Consider the following 27,226-nt stretch of genomic DNA (forward strand, 5'->3'; position numbering starts at 1 on the left):
AGTCTGAGACTCTCCAGGCTGGACTGGATTGACTGTGAGCTGGATTAGTTATTAAGTGGGATTATAATCAGACTCCCACTGACACTGACAGAGCAGCCTGAGACTCTCCAGGCTAGACTGACTGGACTATGAGCTGGATTAGTTATTAACTGGGATTATAATCAGACTACACTGACACTGACAAAGCAGTCTGAGACTCTCCAAGCCGGACTGGTCTGACTGGACTGTGAGCTGGATTACTTATTAACTGGGATTACAATCAGACTCACAATGACACTGACAGAGCAGTCTGAGACTCTCCAGGCTGGACTGGTGTTACTGGACTGTGAACTGGATTAATTATAAACTGGGATTATCATCAGACTCACACTGACAGAGCAGTCAGAGACTCTCTAAGCCGGACTGGTCTAACTGGACTGTGAGCTGGATTAGTTATTAACTGGGACTATAATCAGACTCACACTGACAGAGCAGTCTGAGACTCTCCAGGCTGGACTGGACTGACTGGACTGTGAGCTGGATTAGTTATTAACTGGGATCATAATCCCACTCACACTAACACTGACAGAGCAGTCTGAGACTCTCCAAGCCGGACTGGTCTGACTGGACTGTGAGCTGGATTACTTATTAACTGGGATTATAATCAGACTCACACTGACAGAGCAGTCTGAGACTCTCCAGGCTGGACTGGACTAACTGGACTGTGAGCTGGATTAGATATTAACTGGGATTATAATCAGACTCCACTGACAATGACAGAGAAGTCTGAGACTCTCCAGGCTGGACTGGACTAACTGGACTGTGAGCTGGATTAGTTAATAACTGGGATTACAATCAGACTCCACTGACACTGACAGAGCAGTCTGAGACTCTCCAGGCTGGACTTGACTGACTGGACTGTGAGCTGGATTAGTTATTAACTGGGATGATAATCCCACTCACACTGACACTGACAGAGCAGTCTGAGACTCTCCAGGCTGGACTGGTTTTACTGGACTGTGAGCTGGATTAGTTATTAACTGGGATTATAATCAGACTCACACTGACAGAGCAGTCTGAGACTCTCCAAGCCGGACTGGTCTGACTGGACTGTGAGTTGTATTAGTTATTAACTGGGATTATAATCAGACTCACACTGACACTGACAGAGCAGTCTGAGACTCTCCAGGTTGGACTGACTGGAGTGTGAGCTGGATTAGTTATTAACTGGGATTATAATCAGACTACACTGACACTGACAGGGCAGTCTGAGACTCTCCAGGCTGGACTGGACTAACTGGACTGTGAGCTGGATTAGTTAATAACTGGGATTACAATCAGACTCCACTGACACTGACAAAGTTGTCTGAGACTCTCCAGGCTGGACTGGACTGACTGGACTGTGAGCTGGATTAGTTATTAACTGGGATTATAATCAGACTCACATTGACAGAGCAGTCTGAGACTCTCCAGGATGGACTAGACTGACTGGACTGTGAGCTGGATTAGTTATTAACTGGGATTATAATCAGACTCACACTGACAGAGCAGTCTGAGACTCTCCAGGATGGACTGGTTTTACTGGACTGTGAGCTGGATTAGTTATTAACTGGGATTATAATCAGACTCCACTGACACTGACAGAGCAGTCTGAGACTCTCCAGGCTGGACTGGACTGACTGGACTATGAGCTGGATTAGTTATTAACTGGGATTATAATCAGACTCACACCGACAGAGCAGTCTGAGACTCTCCAGGCTGGACAGACTGGAGTGTGAGCTGGATTACTTATTAACTGGGATTATAATCAGACTCCACTGACACTGACAAAGCAGTTTGAGACTCTCCAGGCTGGACTGGACTGACTGGACTGTGAGCTGGATTAGTTATTAACTGGGATTATAATCAGACTCACACTGACTCTGAAAGAGCAGTCTGAGACTCTCCAGGCTAGACTGGATTGACTGGACTTTGAGCTGGATTAGTCATTAACTGGGATTATAATCAGACACACACTGACACTGACAGAGAAGTCTGAGACTCTCCAGGCTGGACTGGACTAACTGGACTGGGAGCTGGATTAGATATTAACTGGGACTATAATCAGACTCACACTGACTCTTATAGAGCAGTCTGAGACTCTCCAGGCTGGACTGGATTGACTGGACTGTGAGCTGGATTACTTATTAACTGGGATTATAATCAGACACCCACTGACACTGACAGAGCAGTCTGAGATTCTCCAGGCTGGACTGGACTAACTGGACTGTGAGCTGGATTAGTTATTAACTGAGATTATTATCAGACTCACACTGACAGAGCAGTCTGAGACTCTCCAGGCTGGACTGGACTGACTGGACTGTGAGCTGGATTAGTCATTAACTGGGATTATAATCAGACTCACACTGACACTGACAGAGCAGTCTGAGACTCTCCAGGCTGGACTGGACTGACCAGACTGTGAGCTGGATTAGTTATTAACTGGGATTATAATCAGACTCACACTGACACTGACAGAGAAGTCTGAGACTCTCCAGACTGGACTAGACTGACTGGACTGTGAGTTGGATTAGTTATTAACTGGGATTACAATCAGACTCCACTGACACTGACAAAACAGTCTGAGACTCTCCAGGCTGGACTGACTGGAGTGTGAGCTGGATAAATTATTAACTGGGATTATAATCAGACTTCACTGACACTGACAGAGCAGTCTGAGACTCTCCACGCTGGGCTGGACTAACTGGACTTTGAGCTGGATTAAGTATTAACTGGGATGATAATCCCACTCACACTGACACTGACAGAGCAGTCTGAGACTCTCCAGGCTGGACTAGTTTTACTGGACTGTGAGCTGGATTAGTTATTAACTGGGATTATAATCAGACTCCACTGACACTGACAGAGCAGTCTGAGACTCTCCACGCTGGGCTGGACTAACTGGACTTTGAGCTGGATTAAGTATTAACTGGGATGATAATCCCACTCACACTGACACTGACAGAGCAGTCTGAGACTCTCCAAGCCGGACTGGTCTAACTGGACTGTGAGCTGGATTAGTTATTAACAGGGATTATAATCATACTCACACTGATTCTGATAGAGCAGTCTCAGACTCTCCAAGTTGAACTGACTGGAGTGTGAGCTGGATTAGTTATTAAATGGGATTATAATCAGACTCACACTGACACTGATAGAGCAGTCTGAGATTCTCCAGGCTGGACTGGACTAACTAGACTTTGAGCTGGATTGGTTATTAACTGGGATTATAATCAGACACACACTGACACTGACAGAGAAGTTTGAGACTCTCCAGGCTGGGCTGGACTAACTGGACTGTGAGCTGGATTAATTACTAACTGGGATTATAATCAGACTCCCACTGACACTGACAGAGCAGTCTGAGATTCTCCAGGCTGAACTGGACTAACTAGACTTTGAGCTGGATTGGTTATTAACTGGGATTATAATCAGACTCCACTGATACTGACAGAGCAGTCTGAGACTCTCCAGGCTGGACTGGACTAACTGGACTGTGAGCTGGATTACTTATTAACTGGGATGATAATCCCACTCACGCTGACACTGACAGAGCAGTCTGAGACTCTCCAGGCTGGACTGGTTTTACTGGACTGTGAGCTGGATTAGTTATTAACTGGGATTATAATCAGACTCACACTGACAGAGCAGTCTGAGACTCTCCAAGCCGGACTGGTCTGACTGGACTGTGAGCTGGATTAGTTATTACCTCGGATTATAATCAGACTCACACCGACAGAGCAGTCTGAGACTCTACAGGCTGGCAGACTGGAGTGTGAGCTGGATTACTTATTAACTGGGATTATAATCAGACTCACACTGACACTGACAGAGCAGTCTGAGACTCTCCAGGCTGGACGAGACTGACTGCAGTGTGAGCTGGATAAGTTATTAACTTGGATTATAATCAGACTCACACTGACACTGACAGAGCAGTCTGAGACTCTCCAGGCTGGACTGGACTGACTGGACTGTGAGCTGGATTAGTTATTAACTGGGAATATAATGATACTCCACTGACAGAGCAGTCTGAGATTCTCCAGGCTGGACTGGACTGACTGGACTGTGAGCAGGATTAGTTATCAACTGGGATTATAATCAGACTTCACTGACACTAACAGAGCAGTCTGAGACTCTCCAGGCCGGACTAGACTAACTGGACTGTGAGCTGGATTAGATATTAACTGGGATTATAATCAGACTCACACTGACTCTTATAGAGCAGTCTGAGACTCTCCAGGCTGGACTGGATTGACAGTGAGCTGGATTAGTTATTAAGTGGGATTATAATCAGACTCCCACTGACACTGACAGAGCAGTCTGAGACTCTCCAGGCTAGACTGACTGGACTATGAGCTGGATTAGTTATTAACTGGGATTATAATCAGACTACACTGACACTGACAGAGCAGTCTGAGACTCTCCAGGCTGGACTGGACTAACTGGACTGTGAGCTGGATTAGTTAATAACTGGGATTACAATCAGACTCCACTGACACTGACAAAGCAGTCTGAGACTCTCCAGGCTGGACTGGACTGACTGGACTGTGAACTGGATTAGTCATTAACTGGAAATATAATCAGACTCACAATGACACTGACAGAGCAGTCTGAGACTCTCCAGGGTGGACTGGTCTGACCGGACTGTGAGCTGGATTAGTTATTAACTGGGATTATAATCAGACTCACACTGACAGAGCAGTCTGAGACTCTCCAGGATGGACTAGACTGACTGGACTGGGAGCTGGATTAGTTATTAACTGGGATTACAATCAGACTCACACTGACACTGACAGAGCAGTCTGAGACTCTCCAGGCTGGACTGGACTGACTGGACTGTGAGCTGGATTAGTTATTAACTGGGATTACAATCAGACTCACACTGACACTGACAGAGCAGTCTGAGACTCTCCAGTATCGACTGACTGGAGTGTGAGCTGGATTCGTTATTAACTGGGATTATAATCAGACTACACTGACACTGACAGAGCAGTCTGAGACTCTCCAGGCTGGACTAGACTGACTGGACTGTGAGCTGGATAAATTATTAACTGGGATTATAATCAGACTCACACTGACAGAGCAGTCTGATACTCTCCAGGCTGGACTGGACTGACTGGATTGTGAGCTGGATTAGTTATTAACTGGGATTATAATCAGACTCCACTGACACTGACAAAGCAGTCTGAGACTCTCCACGCTGGGCTGGACTAACTGGACTTTGAGCTGGATTAGTTATTGACTGGGATGATAATCCCACTCACACTGACACTGACAGAGCAGTCTGAGACTCTCCAGGCTGGACTGGTGTTACTGGACTGTGAGCTGGATTAATTATTAACTGGGATTATCATCAGACTCACACTGACAGAGCAGTCCGAGACTCTCTAAACCGGACTGGTCTAACTGGACTGTGAGCTGGATTAGTTATTAACTGGGACTATAATCAGACTCACACTGACAGAGCAGTCTGAGACTCTCCAAGCCGGACTGGACTGACTGGACTGTGAGCAGGATTAGTTATCAACTGGGATTATAATCAGACTTCACTGACACTGACAGAGCAGTCTGAGACTCTCCAGGCTGGACTAGACTAACTGGACTGTGAGCTGGATTAGATATTAACTGGGATTATAATCAGACTCACACTGACTCTTATAGAGCAGTCTGAGACTCTCCAGGCTGGACTGGATTGACTGTGAGCTGGATTAGTTATTAAGTGGGATTATAATCAGACTCCCACTGACACTGACAGAGCAGCCTGAGACTCTCCAAGCCGGACTGGTCTGACTGGACTGTGAGCTGGATTACTTATTAACTGGGATTACAATCAGACTCACAATGACACTGACAGAGCAGTCTGAGACTCTCCAGGCTGGACTGGTGTTACTGGACTGTGAACTGGATTAATTATTAACTGGGATTATCATCAGACTCACACTGACAGAGCAGTCCGAGACTCTCTAAGCCGGACTGGTCTAACTGGACTGTGAGCTGGATTAGTTATTAACTGGGACTATAATCAGACTCACACTGACAGAGCAGTCTGAGACTCTCCAGGCTGGACTGGACTGACTGGACTGTGAGCTGGATTAGTTATTAACTGGGATCATAATCCCACTCACACTAACACTGACAGAGCAGTCTGAGACTCTCCAAGCTGGACTGGTCTGACTGGACTGTGAGCTGGATTACTTATTAACTGGGATTATAATCAGACTCACACTGACAGAGCAGTCTGAGACTCTCCAGGCTGGACTGGACTAACTGGACTGTGAGCTGGATTAGATATTAACTGGGATTATAATCAGACTCCACTGACAATGACAGAGAAGTCTGAGACTCTCCAGGCTGGACTGGACTAACTGGACTGTGAGCTGGATTAGTTAATAACTGGGATTACAATCAGACTCCACTGACACTGACAGAGCAGTCTGAGACTCTCCAGGCTGGACTTGACTGACTGGACTGTGAGCTGGATTAGTTATTAACTGGGATGATAATCCCACTCACACTGACACTGACAGAGCAGTCTGAGACTCTCCAGGCTGGACTGGTTTTACTGGACTGTGAGCTGGATTAGTTATTAACTGGGATTATAATCAGACTCACACTGACAGAGCAGTCTGAGACTCTCCAAGCCGGACTGGTCTGACTGGACTGTGAGTTGTATTAGTTATTAACTGGGATTATAATCAGACTCACACTGACACTGACAGAGCAGTCTGAGACTCTCCAGGTTGGACTGACTGGAGTGTGAGCTGGATTAGTTATTAACTGGGATTATAATCAGACTACACTGACACTGACAGGGCAGTCTGAGACTCTCCAGGCTGGACTGGACTAACTGGACTGTGAGCTGGATTAGTTAATAACTGGGATTACAATCAGACTCCACTGACACTGACAAAGTTGTCTGAGACTCTCCAGGCTGGACTGGACTGACTGGACTGTGAGCTGGATTAGTTATTAACTGGGATTATAATCAGACTCACATTGACAGAGCAGTCTGAGACTCTCCAGGATGGACTAGACTGACTGGACTGTGAGCTGGATTAGTTATTAACTGGGATTATAATCAGACTCACACTGACAGAGCAGTCTGAGACTCTCCAGGATGGACTGGTTTTACTGGACTGTGAGCTGGATTAGTTATTAACTGGGATTATAATCAGACTCCACTGACACTGACAGAGCAGTCTGAGACTCTCCAGGCTGGACTGGACTGACTGGACTATGAGCTGGATTAGTTATTAACTGGGATTATAATCAGACTCACACCGACAGAGCAGTCTGAGACTCTCCAGGCTGGACAGACTGGAGTGTGAGCTGGATTACTTATTAACTGGGATTATAATCAGACTCCACTGACACTGACAAAGCAGTTTGAGACTCTCCAGGCTGGACTGGACTGACTGGACTGTGAGCTGGATTAGTTATTAACTGGGATTACAATCAGTCTCACACTGACACTGACAGAGCAGTCTGAGACTCTCCAGGCTGGACTGGTCTGACTGGACTGTGAGCTGGATTAGTTATTAACTGGGATTATAATCAGACTCACACTGACAGAGCAGTCTGAGACTCTCCAGGCTGGACTGGACTGACTGGATTGTGAGCTGGATTAGTTATTAACTGGGAGTATAATCAGACTCCACTGACACTGACAAAGCAGTCTGAGACTCTCCAGGCTGGACTGACTGGAGTGTGAGCTGGATAAATTATTAACTGGGATTATAATCAGACTCACACTGACACTGACAGAGCACTCTGAGACTCTCTAGACTGGACTAGACTGACTGGACAGTGAGCTGGATTAGTTATTAACTGGGATTATAATCAGACTCACACTGACACTGAAATTTTAGTGAAAATAAGTGAAATTTTTAATTGGTCTCGGATTTAAAGAGCCTCTGTCTTTTAACCGCGACCAGTCTCCGTTGCTGAACACCCAACACATCCACAGCGTTTGTGTCGACAGCTGACCGGGAGCCCTGAGAATCAAGGCGTGTGTGGAAGAGCACACACACAGCAGCAGGTCAGCGTGGAGGGAGGCAGAGGGAGAGGAGACCAGCAGGCCTGAGCCTGAGTGCGGAGGATGCAGAGAGAGTGGGAGGGAGTGTGAGACTGGATCTGCTGTGGCAAAAATTGAAAAACTGATTTTGTGCCAAAGCCGAGTGTGTGCTGAAGAGATAAAAACGTAACAGTGTTTGGAAGGGAGAGACGGGGGCTGAGAGGGAGAGAGAAAGAGACAGTGAGAAAGAGGGACACACTGGGACATCATACAGTGTGTGTTCTCCTGTCCCAGCCTGAGGAACAGACAGTGAGCCTGTCTCTCAATAATAATAATACAGTGTGTGATCTCTTGTCACAGCCTGAGGAACAGTGAGCCTGTCTCTCAATAATAATAATACAGTGTGTGATCTCCTGTCCCAGCCTGAGGAACAGTGAGTCTGTCTCTCAATAATAATAATACAGCGTGTGATCTCCTGTCCCAGCGTGAGGAACGGTGAGCCTGTCTCTCAATAATAATAATAATAATAATAATAATAATAATAATAATAATAATAATAATAATAATACAGTGTGTGATCTCCTGTCACAGCCTGAGGAACAGTGAGCCTGTCTCTCAATAATAATAATACAGTGTGTGATCTCCTGTCACAGCCTGAGGAACAGACAGTGAGCCTGTCTCTCATTAATAATAATACATTGTGTGATCTCCCGTCACAGCCTGAGGAGCAGACAGTGAGTCTGTCTCTCAATAATAATAATAATACAGTGTGTGATCTCCTGTCACAGCCTGAGGAACAGACAGTGAGCCTGTCTCTCAATAATAATAATACAGTGGGTGATCTCCTGTCCCAGCTTGAGGAACAGTGAGCTTGTCTCTTAATAATAATACAGTGTGTGATCTCCTGTCACAGTCTGAGGAACAGTGAGCCTGTCTCTCAATAATAATAATACAGTGTGTGATCTCCTGTCACAGCCTGTGGAACAGTGAGCCTGTCTCTCAATAATAATAATACAGTGTGTGATCTCCTGTCACAGCCTGAGGAACAGACAGTGAGTCTGTCTCTCAATAATAATAATACAGTGTGTGATCTCCTGTCCCAGCCTGAGGAACAGACAGTGAGCCTGTCTCTCAATAATAATAATACAGTGTGTGATCTCCTGTCACAGCCTGAGGAACAGTGAGCCTGTCTCTCAATAATAAGAATACAGTGTGTGACCTCCTGTCCCAGCCTGAGGAACAGTGAGCCTGTCTCTCAATAATAATAATACAGTGTGTGATCTCCTGTCCCAGCCTGAGGAACAGTGAGCCTGTCTCTCAATAATAATAATAATAATAATAATACAGTGTGTGATCTCCTGTCACAGCCTGAGGAACAGTGAGCCTGTCTCTCAATAATAATAATACAGTGTGTGATGTGTGTGGCACATACTGTATTATTAAAGTTATTATAATATGCCTCACAATTATCTCAAAAGTCTTTCAGCCAGCAGCACAAAAAACGAAAGGTAAGCCCAGTATTTTAAGAGGCCTCCAAAGTAGAATTGCTTCACTAAAAAGTAAAAAAATAAAAACTGGTCTGGAGAAAGTTATTGGATAAAAAACGCTATATTGAATTAGTCTGTACTTTAAAACCAAATAAAATACCGCTTGGGCCACTTGTATTCAAAAAGCCCAAGTTAAAGAATTTATCAAATTAATCGAGCAGCTGTATCACCCTGTGACCCCGCTGGCAGCCCCCTGGAGCTCAGCAGTGTGAGCCAGGTCAGTACCTGGAGGGTACTGCTGGAAGAGGTGTTAGTAGGGCCAGTAGGGGGCGCTCACCCTGTGGTCTGTGTGGGTCCTAATGCCCCAGTATAGTGACGGGGACACCAGACTGTAAACAGGCGCCGTCCTTCGGATAAAACTTAAAACTGAGGTCCTGACACTCTGTGGTCATTAAAAATCCCAGGGTGTCTCTCGAGAAGAGTAGGGGTGTTACCCCGGTGTCCTGGCCAAATTTCCCCCTGGCCTTTACCAGTCATGGCCTCCTAATAACCCCCATCTCTGAACTGGCTCCATCACTCTGCTCTCCTCCCCACTGAGAGCTGGTGTGTGTGAGGGGACTGGAGCATCATCCAGGTGGGGCTGCACACTGGTGGGGGTGGAGGGGATCCCCATGACCTGTAAAGAGCTCTGAGTGGAGTGTCCAGAAAGGCGCTATATAAGTGTAAGGAGTTATCATTATTAACTTCTTTCCCAAGTTACAACTGCGCTGATTGTCTTCAAGAAGCCTCAGCCTGCTGTCTGTTTGCACTTCTCACCTGGGCTGATTGTGTTCAAAAGCAGTAAAGATGAGTACAGAGCAGAGGACAGCCCTGCCCCTCAGCACAGTGCTCCAGGACCCTGAGGGGACAAAGCGCTCAGGCCAGGAAACGGCTGAGGGAAAACCCAGAGACCCTTAATCCTGACTGCTGCCAGGCAGGGGAAAAACACATTAAAACCAACCTGCTCTTTTTTACTGAGCATCCGAATGCCTGGAACACAGCTGTGTGCAAGACTTGTACGAACATCACAGGAAGGGGCATCAGCAAAGGCAGGCAAACCTCCATAGGGGGCGACAGCGAGGTAGTAGACACTGTCCTGACCGTCAACAATTACCGCTGTGCTAAGTGATGAAACAGGGCAGCCAGGAGCTTTTTGGAGCTTTTTGATGAAAAGCTCACGGACAATTAAACACAGGCCGACCTGGAGAAACCTCCTCCAGAAATGGGAGAGACCCAGTAGCCAGACTCTCATTACAGAGAGTTCAACCCCACCTGACTCTGAGCCCGCAAACACAGCTACAGAACAGCCCTGCAAGAATGCGGCCCCAGACAACACCGAACCACAGCGCCCAGACACACACGGCCCACAGCACAGCGCGCCTCCCGAGAGAGAAGCCCTCCGCTCTGGAGCTGGACTTCACCGAGTTCAAGGAGCTGATGCTGGGGAGACTCGCAGAGGGGCAGACAGCACAACAGCTAACAGACGAGGTTAGTAGATGCAAGAACAAATGCAAAACCTCCAGCCAACAGCTCAGGGCACAGATGGAAGAGTTGCAGCAGGACAACAGTAAGCTGCAGTCAGAAGTAGCTGAGAGAGGAGCTGCAGCTCGCAGGGAGGACAAGCAAGACTCTCAAAGAACAGCTGAGGAAACTCAGTGCTTCCCACTGCAGCCCCGACTGCAACAGAACAGCCCTGAGGCCCAGGACACAACAAAACGGCAACACCCGGCAACACCCGGCAACACCCGGCAACACCCGGCAACACCCGGCAACACCCAACCCCAGCCTGTAAAGACACCTCCACACAACCTGACACCCCTGGTACCCCCACTGCTAACTGTCACCCCTCCTGGTAACCCCTCTGGAGCAAACAGTCTTACTGCACACTCTGACACCCACAACACACACACCCAGCCCCACCCCACCCCACACCTCCACCTCCCACTGCTCCTAATCACTAATATATTTTGCTGATGATCTATGTGTCCTACATAGAGTTGGTATAGCTCCAGAAAACAAAAATAATTGTAAAAAAAAAAAATTCAAACGCACATCATGAGATCACTCTCAAGCAGTATGTGGAACATTCAGGGTCTGGGCTCGTCAGCATTTGGGCTGAAGAGCACCGATCCCGAGTTCATCAAGAATGCAAAGGAGACAGACATCATGATCCTACAGGAGACTTGGCTACCCACTGTCCCCCAGGCTATAAGGAGATCATGGTGCCCTCTGTCAAAAAACCCCAAATCACCCGGGGCAGAGACTCTGGGGGGATCATTGTGTGGTACAGAGCGAAGCTCAGTCACTCCATTCAACTAGTAAAGAGAGAAGAGACACAGGTTTGGCTTAAAACCAAAAGAAATATCATCTGTACAGAAAATGAGGTCTTCCTGTGTGCTGTCTACATCCCGCCCTCAGAATCCCCCTACTACAGTGAGGGAATTCTCCCCAGTCTCCACACGGAGATCGGTCACTTCCAGGGCCAGGGAAACGTGCTGCTCTGTGGTGACCTCAATGCACGAACAGGCACACTGGCAGACTTCACCAGCACACAGGGACACACTGGTGTATTCAGACAGTCCCCTCTGTACCACACCGGTCACCTCACACAGGGACACACTGGTGTATTCAGACAGTCCCTCTGTACCACACCGGTCACCTCACACAGGGACACACTGGTGTATTCAGACAGTCCCTCTGTACCACACCGGTCACCTCACACAGGGACACACTGGTGTGTTCAGACAGTCCCCTCTGTACCACACCGGTCACCTCACACAGGGACACACTGGTGTGTTCAGACAGTCCCTCTGTACCACACCGGTCACCTCACACAGGGACACACTGGTGTATTCAGACAGTCCCTCTGTACCACACCAGTCACCTCACACAGGGACACACTGGTGTATTCAGACAGTCCCTCTGTACCACACCGGTCACCTCACACAGGGACACACTGGTGTATTCAGACAGTCCCTCTGTACCACACCAGTCACCTCACACAGGGACACACTGGTGTATTCAGACAGTCCCCTCTGTACCACACCGGTCACCTCACACAGGGACACACTGGTGTATTCAGACAGTCCCCTCTGTACCACACCGGTCACCTCACACAGGGACACACTGGTGTATTCAGACAGTCCCTCTGTACCACACCGGTCACCTCACACAGGGACACACTGGTGTATTCAGACAGTCCCTCTGTACCACAGCGGTCACCTCACACAGGGACACACTGGTGTATTCAGACAGTCCCCTCTGTACCACACCGGTCACCTCACACAGGGACACACTGGTGTATTCAGACAGTCCCTCTGTACCACACCGGTCACCTCACACAGGGACACACTGGTGTATTCAGACAGTCCCTCTGTACCACACCGGTCACCTCACACAGGGACACACTGGTGTATTCAGACAGTCCCTCTGTACCACACCGGTCACCTCACACAGGGACACACTGGTGTATTCAGACAGTCCCTCTGTACCACACCGGTCACCTCACACAGGGACACACTGGTGTATTCAGACAGTCCCTCTGTACCACACTGGTCACCTCACATGGGTGCAGCCACGACACCACGGTCAACAGCTGCTCCAGCTCTGTCAAGGGCTGGGCCTGTACATCGTCAACGGCAGGACTAGAGGGGACTCTCTAGGCAGGTTCACCTACAGCTCAGCTCTGGGCAGCAGTGTGGTGGACTACGCCATCACTGACCTGGACCCCTCCTGTATCAGTGCCTTCACTGTCAGGCCACAGACTCCTCTCTCCGACCACAGCCAGATCACACTCTACATGAAGAGAGCACACCAGCACAGAGACACACTGACACAGCCCAGCCAGCTGTATGACCTCAACCAGGCGTACAGATGGGACACAGACAGCCTAGACAGATACCAAACTGCACTGGGCGATGAAGAAATTCAGACACCGTTGGACACATTCCTTAACACTCCATATCAAACCAACAAATTAGGCATAAACTTGGCCACACAAAAACTAAATCACCTATTTCACAAACTAGCATCAAAATCTAAGCTAAACACAACTAAATCAAAAAAACTACCAAAAAACAAAAGCAAAAGAAAAGTGGTTTGATACAGAGTGCAAAAAACATCAGAAAAGCAAAAACTCTCAAATGAAAAACACAGACAACCACACAACACCTGCGCCTCAGGTACTGTGACACGGTAAAACTTTACAAACACACGCTGAAAAAGAAGAGAAACACATACATAAACAAACAACTCACAGAAACTGAGGAGTCACTAAATCAGAACTGTTTCTGGGAGAAGTGGAGCAATTTAAAGAAATCAAAACCAGAAGAATTGGCCATCCAAAATGGAACAATCTGGCAAACATACCTTGAAAATCTCTATCAAAAGCTCCCAAATACAAATCAATCAGACCAAAACGCCATTTATGAAAAACTCGAAATTTTGGAATTGGCTATCAAAGACAACCAAAACCCCTTAGACTCCCCAATCACTGAGCAGGAGCTACTGGACAAACTCCAGGCCCTCAGACCACGCAAAGCCTGTGGCCAAGATGGAGTCAACAACGAGATGCTGAGACACAGCAGCACAAAGTTGCAACAAGCCCTGCTCAAACTCCTCAATCTCATCATGACAGCCGGATGTTTCACAGAGGCCTGGAACCAAGGACTGATCACGCCCATCTATAAGAGTGGAGACAGACTCGATCCCAACAACTACCGGGCATCTGTGTGAACAGTAACCTGGGGAAGGTATTCTGCAGTATCCTGAATACACGAATACTGGCCTTCCTTACCGAACACAATGTCCTGAGCAAGAGTCAGATTGGCTTCTTACCAGATGACTGCATGTCTGATCATATTTACACCCTACACACACTGATAGACAAACACGTCCACCAAAAACACAAAGGAAAAATTTTTACCTGCTTTGTCGATTTCAAAAAAGCTTTTGACTCAATTTGGCATGAAAGACTGTTTTATAAACTACTCCAAAGTGGCATAGGGGGCAAAGTGTACGACATACAGTAATTAAATCAATGTATTCAGAGAGCAAATGTGCAGTGAAAATTGGAAACAAAAGGACCAAATTCTTCACCCAAGGCCGTGGGGTGAGACAGGGCTGCAGCCTGAGCCCAACACTGTTCAATATCTATATCAACGAATTAGCAGGAATGTTGGAACACTCTGCAGCTCCTGGTCTCACACTACACAACACAGAAATCAAGCTCCTGCTCTCTGCAGATGACCTGGTCCTGCTGTCGCCCACAGAACAGGGGCTGTAGCAGAACCTGGCACTGCTGGAGCAGCACTGTCAGACCTGGGCTCTACCAGCCCGTCTGGACCCAGAACAGGGGCTGTAGCAGAACCTGGCACTGCTGGAGCAGCACTGTCAGACCTGGGCTCTACCAGCCCGTCTGGACCCAGAACAGGGGCTGTAGCAGAGCCTGGCAAATGTGTAATCCAACCCATTGCCCTATACGGCAGTGAAGTGTGGGGTCCCCTCTCAGACCAGGAGTACACTCAATGGGACAAACACCTCATAGAGACTCTGCACAGAGTTCTGTAAAAACATCCTCCTCCATCCTCCATTACTCCTGTCCTGGAGTCCTTGCACTGGCTTCCTGTCGAATTGTGTCGACTTCATGATCCTCCTGCTCACCTATAAGGCTCTGCACGGCACCTCAGTACCTGTCTGAGCTACTGTCGTCCTACTCCCCACCTCGCAACCTTCGCTCCTCTGATTCTGGTCTCCTATCAGTCCCCCAAGCCCGTCTACACTCTGTGGGTGACGGGGCTTCTCCTGCTGCACCCCAGAGCTCTGGATCTCTCTCCCCAAGGATATCAGAGAGTCTCCTTCTCTAAACTCCTTCAAACCTCAAACCTTCTCCTGTAGAAGAGCCTTTACGTCTGGTTCTGCTCTGTATCCCTCTGCTCCTGCTGGATTCAGTACATCCATCTGCTGTCTCCTCTCACTCTGTATCCTCACTGTGCACAACTTGTGGATTTTTGTATTGCTGGTGTTGTCGTTCTATATAGCGCTTTTTAGATACCACCTTTAAAGGCGCTATATAAAATACAGTTTATTATGATAGAGGTTGTTAGTGCGATGAGTGCGTCAGTACAGTGTATTAATATAGTTAGAACGAGTACTGTGTTAGAATTGTTTGTTAGTGTGAGTAGTGTATTTGGATAGTTAATGTGTCAGTGAGTCCAGTGTGTTAGTACAGTTAGTGTGTGTAGTGTGCACTATGCTATACTGTATTTTGTGTGTCAGTGTGGTCAGTGTGTTAGTATGGATGGTGTATTGTGTGTGTGTGTACATCCATCTGCTGTCTCCTCTCACTCTGTATCCTCACTGTGCACAACTTGTGTATTTTTGTATTGTTGCGGTGCTTTGAGAAGCCACCTTTAAAGGTACTATATAAAATAAGGATTATTATTAATATTATTATGTGCAGAGAAAAACTCCTAACAACGAGTGCAGGGCCGAATTAGGCCAATACTCTTTATTGATAAACGTACAGAAGAGAGTATTAAAGTATTGGCTACACTTAAATAACAGCAACCGAAACTCCTACCACCACAAAGCCCTGCTGAGCCAAGAACAGGGAGAAATAGAGACAGAGGTGCACTTCCTACTGCACTGTGACAGATACTCTGGGATTAGAGAAACATTCTTCCCTAAACTCAGAAATCTAGTCCCAGAGTTTCCACACCTGCCAGAATCACAACGGGTCCCAATCCTACTGGGAGAGGGAGGAGGGAACTCAGTTGAACTGGCAGCCCAGTATGTGATCTCCTGTCACAGCCTGAGGAACACTGAGCCTGTCTCTCAATAATAATAATACAGTGTGAATTACATTATATATTATATAATGCTCCACATGTTTCTATGAAAATGTCTTATGACGTGTCTGTATTGTAAATGTCTGTAGATCTTGTGTTAATTGTATATGCTTTGGCAACACTGTAATTCATCAGTCCTGCCAATTAAGCTTCTTGAATTGAACTGAAATTGAATTGAGAGGCAGGGAGCAGGGGGGAGAGGAATTAAGAGGCAGACAGAGAAAAGGAGAAGAAAGAAAAGGAGAGAGAGAGGAATTCATGTACCTACTGTACTGAACAATACAATAGGCAGAGGCAGTGGTGGAGGACAGGTGTGGTTATAGATGTGATCTGTCTATTATTAATGCCACCATTATGTAACACAGAGAAACAGCCCACTGGAGGAGTGAGGAGACAGAGGCTCTGCGTTAGCAGACTGACCCACTCTGTAGTCCTCTGGCTGCAGGTCTGCTCTGGTCCTGTCACGGCTCTCACCACGCAGGAGAGTCTACAAACTCTGCTTGATCTTCATATGTCTGTCCGAGAACACTGATGCTTGAGAAATGGGCTTGAACCCTTCTGGTGTTGATTTTTATACTGCTGGTAAAACCCGGAGTGGATCAGTCTGTGGAGGAATGAGAGTCTCACTGACAAAGCTGTAAAACCCGGAGTGGATCAGTCTGTGGAGGAATGAGAGTCTGACTGGCACTGCCGTAAAACCCGGAGTGGATCAGTCTGTGGAGGAATGAGAGTCTGACTGGCACTGCCGTAAAACCCGGAGTGGATCAGTCTGTGGAGGAATGAGAGTCCGACTGGCACTGCCGTAAAACCCGGAGTGGATCAGTCAGCTGTGTTACAGGACTTCTCTCAGCAGGGCTTCACGATGACACCTCTGTACTGTATACTCAGTGATGCTCAATGATATACCCTAGGAGTGAATGAGCTGTTCACGTCAAAACGTGTTAAATGAACTTGATGTTTATAGATTATGATTTGAAACTTTTAGAAATGTTTAGTTAAAATATTGCAAATTATGTACAGCAGCATTTCCTGCATTTAAAACCCAGAAAAGAGTGCAGCTGTTGCATGTTGTACACTCAAAGTCACCACTGTGACTAACTCATCTTAACCCAGGTAACAAGGAGGCAAACCGTATGAGCACTGCTAATACCAATGCAAAGAGGAACACAACTCCTATTCCATAATAATATTCCTTACATTTATATAGCGCCTTTCTGGACACTCCACTCAGAGCTCTGTACAGGTCATGGGGATCCCCTCCACCCCCACCAGTGTGCAGCCCCCCCTGGATGATGCTCCAGTCCCCTCACACACACCAGCTCTCAGTGGGGAGGAGAGCAGAGTGATGAAGCCAGTTCAGAGAGGGGGGTTATTAGGAGGCCATGACTGGTAAAGGTCAGGGGGAAATGTGGCCAGGAGACTGGGGTAACACCCCTACTCTCTCGAGAGACGCCCTGGGATTATTAATGACCACAGAGAGTCAGGACCTCGGTTTTACATCTCAACTGAAGGACGGCGCCTTTTTTACAGTATAGTGTCCCCGTCACTATACTGGGGCACTAGGACCCACACAGACCACAGGGTGAGCGCCCCCTACTGGCCCCACTAACACCTCTTCCAGCAGCAACCTTAGTTTTTCCCAGGAGTCTCCTATCCAGGTACTGACCAGGCTCACACCTGCTGAGCTGCAGGGGGCTGCCAGTGGGGAGCTGCAGGGTGATAGAGCTGCTGGGTGTGACACACAAGCAAAGAGTGAAGTCTGTCTCAGAGAGGCAGACACACAGAGGACACTGTAAACACGTCACAGAAACAGGGTGCTTACAGGTATCACCTGTACAGCCTCTCACTGTACACACCTGGACAGACTATCACTGCAGACCCTGTCTGTACACACCTGGACAAACTCTCACACACCTGGACAAACTCTCACTGCAGACCCTGTCTGTACACACCTGGACAAACTCTTACACACCTGGACAGACTCTCACTGCAGACCCTGTCTGTACACACCTGGACAGACTCTCACACACCTGGACAGACTCTCACTGCAGACCCTGTCTGTACACACCTGGACAAACTCTCACACACCTGGACAGACTCTCACTGCAGACCCTGTCCGTACACACCTGGACAGTCTCTCACACACCTGGACAGACTGTCACTGCAGATCCTGTCTGTACACACCTGGACAGACTCTCACACACCTGGACAAACTCTCACACACCTGGACAAACTCTCACTGCAGACCCTGTCTGTACACACCTGGACAGACTCTCACTGCAGACCCTGTCTGTACACACCTGGACAGCCTCTCACACACCTGGACAGACTCCATAATCTCTCTCTTCCTCTCTTATTTACTGGACACAAGCCACACTTGAAGCAGGACGCGTCTCGGACAGACTCACCTGATACCTCACAGTATCGTCCCGAGGCCCAGTTCGCTGGTTCCGGACGCTTTCCCATCCTTCTGACGAGCGCAGCGTCCCCCTCCGCCCCGATCCAGGCCGGAGAGGGTGGGGTGGTCCGTTTTCAGTACAGAAAAGTAGCCGAATCAAGGCCGACACCGCTGTCGTTCATGTTAATGTGAAAGACCCGCGTTAGAGACGCGCACTTCTCCCGAAACCACACTTCTTGTGTACTTCTCGGTACCCAGTCGGTAGCAGGTCGGTGTGTGTGTGTGTGTGCAGCCAGGAGCAGGTCGGTGTGTGTGTAGCCGGGTAGCGGGTCGGTGTGTGTGGTGTGTAGCCGGTAGCAGGTCAGTGTGGGTGTGTGTGTGTGCAGCCGGTAGCCGGTAGCAGGTCGGTGTGTGTAGCCGGTAACAGGTCAGTGTGGGTGTGTGTGTGTGCAGCCGGTAGCCGGTAGCAGGTCGGTGTGTGTGTGTGTGTGCAGGCGGTGCTGGAGCCAGATGTTTGCTCTGCTCGGGATAAGACCACAGATTACGCCGCTGTCTCTATCGCTGTCCGCGGCCGCCCTCCTCGCCTGCCCCAGCCTGACGCTTGAAAACGCAAACCGCACAGTGTATCGATGGCATTTCTGCGTGTGTCACAGCGACTCATGCAGCCCCGTCTCCCCTCTCTTCCTCTCCGGAACTCAAAACCACGAAAATGACATTTCGGCGTGGCCCCGCTGCTGTGGCTCACTGACCTGAAGCCGAACCGGGCAGTCCGGACCGAGCCCCGTCCCGAGAGACGGACAGCTGTGCGGATTACGTTTTTTAAAGCAGCGAGGCTTGCGGATGGATGTCGGTATTCCCTATCGCAGCTCCGCCGCCGCAGACTCCTCTTATCGCAAACCACTGCACGGCGCTGCGCTGTTTGCGTAAGTCCCCGCTCTCGCTCTCCTCCCCGGCTGCAGGAGCTGCGCGCTGCTCAGCCGCAACCGCTGCCCTTACGCTGCAGGCGTAGCCTCCCCACAATCGCTCCCGCTGGGAAGCGCTGGGATGCGTCCACCGGCTCTGAGAATAGCGGGGAGGGGCGCCGAGCTGCGTCATTTCCTGATTTTCGGAAACTCCAATTAGACGGGTGTGTCCCCCGTCTGTCCCATACGTGCGCGCCGGGTCAGTGTCCTGATTTGTGCAGAGCCTGTCCCAGCCAGCCTGGCGCCCTGCCCATCCCTGCACTCAGACTTCACACCGCCTGCTGGACAGCACTAACACACTGACCACACTCACACACAATACACCACCCATACTAACACACTGATCACACTCACACACAATACACCACCCATACTAACACACTGACCACACTGACACACACAATACACCATCCATACTAACACACTGACCACACTGACACACACAATACACCATCCATACTAACACACTGACACACACAATACACCATCCATACTAACACACTGACCACACTGACACACCCAATACACCATCCATACTAACACACTGACCACACTGACACACACAGTACACCATCAATACTAACACACTGACCACACTGACACACACAATACACCATCCATACTAACACACTGATCATACTGACACACACAATACACCATCCATACTAACACACTGACCACACTGACACACACAATACACCATCCATACTAACACACTGACCACACTCACACACAATACACCATCCATACTAACACACTGACCATACTGACACACACAATACACCATCCATACTAACACACTGACCATACTGACACACACAATACACCATCCATACTAACACACTGACACACACACTACACCATCCATACTATCACACTGAACTTACTGACACACCCAATACACCATCCATACTAACACACTGATCAAACTGACACACACAATACACCATCCATACTAACACACTGACCATACTGACACAGACAATACACCATCCATACTAACACACTGACCACACTGACACACACAATACACCATCAATACTAACAGACTGACCACACTGACACACACAATACACCATCCATACTATCACACTGAACTTACTGACACACCCAATACACCATCCATACTAACACACTGACACACACAATACACCATCCATACTAACACACTGACCACACTGACACACACAATACACCATCCATACTAACACACTGATCAAACTGACACACACAATACACCATCCATACTAACACACTGACCACACTGACACAGACAATACACCATCCATACTAACACACTGATCATACTGACACACACAATACACCATCCATACTAACACACTGATCAAACTGACACACACAATACACCATCCATACTAACGCACTGATCATACTGACACACACAATACACCATCCATACTAACACACTGACCACACTGACACACACAATACACCATCCATACTAACACACTGACCACACTGACACACCCAATACACCATCCATACTATCACACTGAACTTACTGACACACCCAATACACCATCCATACTAACACACTGATCAAACTGACACACACAATACACCATCCATACTAACACACTGACCACACTGACACACACAATACACCATCCATACTAACACACTGACCACACTGACACACACAATACACCATCCATACTAACACACTGATCAAACTGACACACACAATACACCATCCATACTAACGCACTGATCATACTGACACACACAATACACCATCCATACTAACACACTGACCACACTGACACACACAATACACCATCCATACTAACACACTGACCACACTGACACACCCAATACACCATCCATACTAACACACTGACCACACTGACACACCCAATACACCATCCATACTAACACACTGACCACACTGACACACACAGTACACCATCAATACTAACACACTGATCATACTGACACACACAATACACCATCCATACTAACACACTGATCATACTGACACACACAATACACCATCCATACTAACACACTGACCACACTCACACACAATACACCACCCATACTAACGCACTGATCATACTGACACACACAATACACCATCCATACTAACACACTGACCACACTGACACACACAATAAACCATCCATACTAACACACTGATCATACTGACACACACAATACACCATCCATACTAACACACTGACCACACTGACACACCCAATACACCATCCATACTAACACACTGACCACACTCACACACAATACACCATCCATACTAACACACTGACCACACTGACACACACAATAAACCATCCATACTAACACACTGACCACACTGACACACCGAATACACCATCCATACTAACACACTGATCAAACTGACACACACAATACACCATCCATACTAACGCACTGATCATACTGACACACACAATACACCATCCATACTAACACACTGACCACACTCACACACAATACACCATCCATACTAACACACTGACCACACTGACACACACAATACACCATCCATACTAACACACTGACCATACTGACACACACAATACACCATCCATACTAACACACTGACCATACTGACACACACAATACACCATCCATACTAACACACTGACACACACACTACACCATCCATACTAACACACTGACCATACTGACACACACAATACACCATCCATACTAACACACTGACACACACACTACACCATCCATACTAACACACTGACCATACTGACACACACAATACACCATCCATACTAACACACTGACCATACTGACACACACAATACACCATCCATACTAACACACTGACCATACTGACACACACAATACACCATCCATACTAACACACTGACACACACACTACACCATCCATACTATAACACTGAACTTACTGACACACCCAATACACCATCCATACTAACACACTGATCAAACTGACACACACAATACACCATCCATACTAACACACTGACCATACTGACACAGACAATACACCATCCATACTAACACACTGACCACACTGACACACACAATACACCATCCATACTAACACACTGATCATACTGACACACACAATACACCATCCATACTAACACACTGATCAAACTGACACACACAATACACCATCCATACTAACGCACTGATCATACTGACACACACAATACACCATCCATACTAACACACTGACCACACTGACACACACAATACACCATCCATACTAACACACTGACCACACTGACACACCCAATACACCATCCATACTATCACACTGAACTTACTGACACACCCAATACACCATCCATACTAACACACTGATCAAACTGACACACACAATACACCATCCATACTAACACACTGACCACACTGACACACACAATACACCATCCATACTAACACACTGACCACACTGACACACACAATACACCATCCATACTAACACACTGATCAAACTGACACACACAATACACCATCCATACTAACGCACTGATCATACTGACACACACAGTACACCATCAATACTAACACACTGACCACACTGACACACTCAATACACCATCCATACTAACACACTGATCAAACTGACACACCCAATACACCATCAATACTAACACACTGACCACACTGACACACACAGTACACCATCCATACTAACACACTGACCACACTGACACACACAATACACCATCCATACTAACACACTGACCACACTGACACACACAATACACCATCCATACTAACACACTGACCATACTGACACACCCAATACACCATCCATACTAACACACTGACCACACTGACACACACAATACACCATCCATACTAACACACTGACCATACTGACACACCCAATACACCATCCATACTAACACACTGACCACACTGACACACCCAATACACCATCCATACTAACACACTGACCACACTGACACACACAATACACCATCCATACTAACACACTGACCACACTGACACACCCAATACACCATCCATACTAACACACTGACCACACTGACACACACAGTACACCATCAATACTAACACACTGATCATACTGACACACACAATACACCATCCATACTAACACACTGATCATACTGACACACACAATACACCATCCATACTAACACACTGACCACACTCACACACAATACACCACCCATACTAACGCACTGATCATACTGACACACACAATACACCATCCATACTAACACACTGACCACACTGACACACACAATAAACCATCCATACTAACACACTGATCATACTGACACACACAATACACCATCCATACTAACACACTGACCACACTGACACACCCAATACACCATCCATACTAACACACTGACCACACTGACACACACAGTACACCATCCATACTAACACACTGACCACACTGACACACACAATAAACCATCCATACTAACACACTGACCACACTGACACACCGAATACACCATCCATACTAACACACTGATCAAACTGACACACACAATACACCATCCATACTAACGCACTGATCATACTGACACACACAATACACCATCCATACTAACACACTGACCACACTGACACACCCAATACACCATCCATACTAACACACTGATCAAACTGACACACCCAATACACCATCCATACTAACACACTGACCACACTCACACACAATACACCACCCATACTAACGCACTGATCATACTGACACACACAATACACCATCCATACTAACACACTGACCACACTGACACACACAATAAACCATCCATACTAATACACTGACCATACTGACACACCCAATACACCATCAATACTAACACACTGACCATACTGACACACCCAATACACCATCCATACTAACGCACTGATCATACTGACACACACAATACACCATCCATACTAACACACTGACCACACTGACACACCCAATACACCATCCATACTAACACACTGATCAAACTGACACACCCAATACACCATCCATACTAACACACTGACCACACTCACACACAATACACCACCCATACTAACACACTGACCACACTGACACACCCAATACACCATCAATACTAACACACTGACCATACTGACACACCCAATACACCATCCATACTAACACACTGACCACACTGACACACCCAATACACCATCCATACTAACACACTGATCAAACTGACACACCCAATACACCATCCATACTAACACACTGACCACACTGACACACCCAATACACCATCCATACTAACACACTGACCACACTGACACACACAATACACCATCCATACTAACACACTGACCATACTGACACACCCAATACACCATCCATACTAACACACTGACCACACTGACACACCCAATACACCATCCATACTAACGCACTGATCATACTGACACACACAATACACCATCCATACTAACACACTGACCACACTGACACACACAATAAACCATCCATACTAACACACTGACCACACTGACACACACAGTACACCATCAATACTAACACACTGACAATACTGACACACAATACACCATCCATACTAACACACTGACCACACTGACACACCCAATACACCATCCATACTAACACACTGACCATACTGACACACCCAATACACCATCCATACTAACACACTGACCACACTGACACACCCAATACACCATCCATACTAACACACTGACCACACTGACACACACAATACACCATCCATACTAACACACTGACCATACTGACACACCCAATACACCATCCATACTAACACACTGACCACACTGACACACCCAATACACCATCCATACTAACACACTGATCAAACTGACACACCCAATACACCATCCATACTAACACACTGACCACACTGACACACACAGTACACCATCAATACTAACACACTGACCACACTGACACACAATACACCATCCATACTAACACACTGACCACACTGACACACCCAATACACCATCAATACTAACACACTGATCATACTGACACACACAATACACCATCCATACTAACACACTGATCAAACTGACACACCCAATACACCATCCATACTAACACACTGACCACACTGACACACCCAATACACCATCCATACTAACACACTGACCACACTGACACACACAGTACACCATCAATACTAACACACTGACCATACTGACACCCAATACACCATCCATACTAACACACTGACCACACCGACACACACAATACACCATCCATACTAACACACTGATCATACTGACACACCCAATACACCATCCATACTAACACACTGACCATACTGACACACACAATACACCATCAATACTAACACACTGACCATACTGACACACACAATACACCATCCATACTAACACACTGACCATACTGACACACCCAATACACCATCCATACTAACACACTGACCACACTGACACACACAGTACACCATCAATACTAACACACTGACCATACTGACACACAATACACCATCCATACTAACACACTGACCACACTACACACCCAATACACCATCAATACTAACACACTGATCATACTGACACACACAATACACCATCCATACTAACACACTGATCATACTGACACACACAATACACCATCCATACTAACACACTGACCACACTGACACACACAATACACCATCCATACTAACACACTGACCACACTGACACACACAATACACCATCCATACTAACACACTGACCACACTGACACACCCAATACACCATCCATACTAACACACTGATCATACTGACACACACAATACACCATCCATACTAACACACAGACCACACTGACACACACAATACACCATCCATACTAACACACTGACCACACTGACACACCCAATACACCATCAATACTAACACACTGACCATACTGACACACCCAATACACCATCCATACTAACACACTGACCACACTGACACACACAATACACCATCCATACTAACAGACTGACCACACTGAAACACCCAATACACCATCCATACTAACACACTGACCACACTGACACACACAGTACACCATCAATACTAACACACTGACCATACTGACACACAATACACCATCCATACTAACACACTGACCACACTGACACACCCAATACACCATCAATACTAACACACTGATCATACTGACACACACAATACACCATCCATACTAACACACTGATCATACTGACACACACAATACACCATCCATACTAACACACTGATCATACTGACACACCCAATACACCATCCATACTAACACACTGATCATACTGACACACCCAATACACCATCCATACTAACACACTGACCACACTGACACACCCAATACACCATCAATACTAACACACTGACCACACTGACACACACAATACACCATCCATACTAACACACTGACCACACTGACACACACAATACACCATCCATACTAACACACTGACCATACTGACACACAA

The 27,226-nt window shown here is 47.1% G+C and overlaps 1 protein-coding gene across 11 annotated transcripts in view; it reads right to left on the minus strand.

Annotated features, from left to right (window-relative positions):
• The window catches only part of dagla (diacylglycerol lipase, alpha), a 58,566-nt gene extending 38,884 nt beyond the window's left edge, over positions 1-19,682 (minus strand). For 10 of the 11 annotated variants that reach the window (XR_016094301.1, XR_016094299.1, XR_016094303.1 and 7 more), the window contains exons 1-2: positions 19,554-19,682; positions 18,815-18,975 (exon numbers count right to left, since the gene is read on the minus strand). The gene's annotated coding sequence lies outside the window, so the exon portion shown is untranslated. Of the gene's footprint in view, positions 1-18,814; positions 19,004-19,553 lie in introns of those variants that run through there. The other variant, XM_088934704.1, reaches the window with a different exon arrangement.
• Positions 19,683-27,226: the final 7,544 nt, after the last annotated feature.

The sequence above is a fragment of the Atractosteus spatula genome, chromosome 16, assembly GCF_055471065.1.
Source record: "Atractosteus spatula isolate fAtrSpa1 chromosome 16, fAtrSpa1.hap1, whole genome shotgun sequence".
Taxonomy (NCBI): Eukaryota; Metazoa; Chordata; class Actinopteri; order Semionotiformes; family Lepisosteidae; genus Atractosteus; species Atractosteus spatula.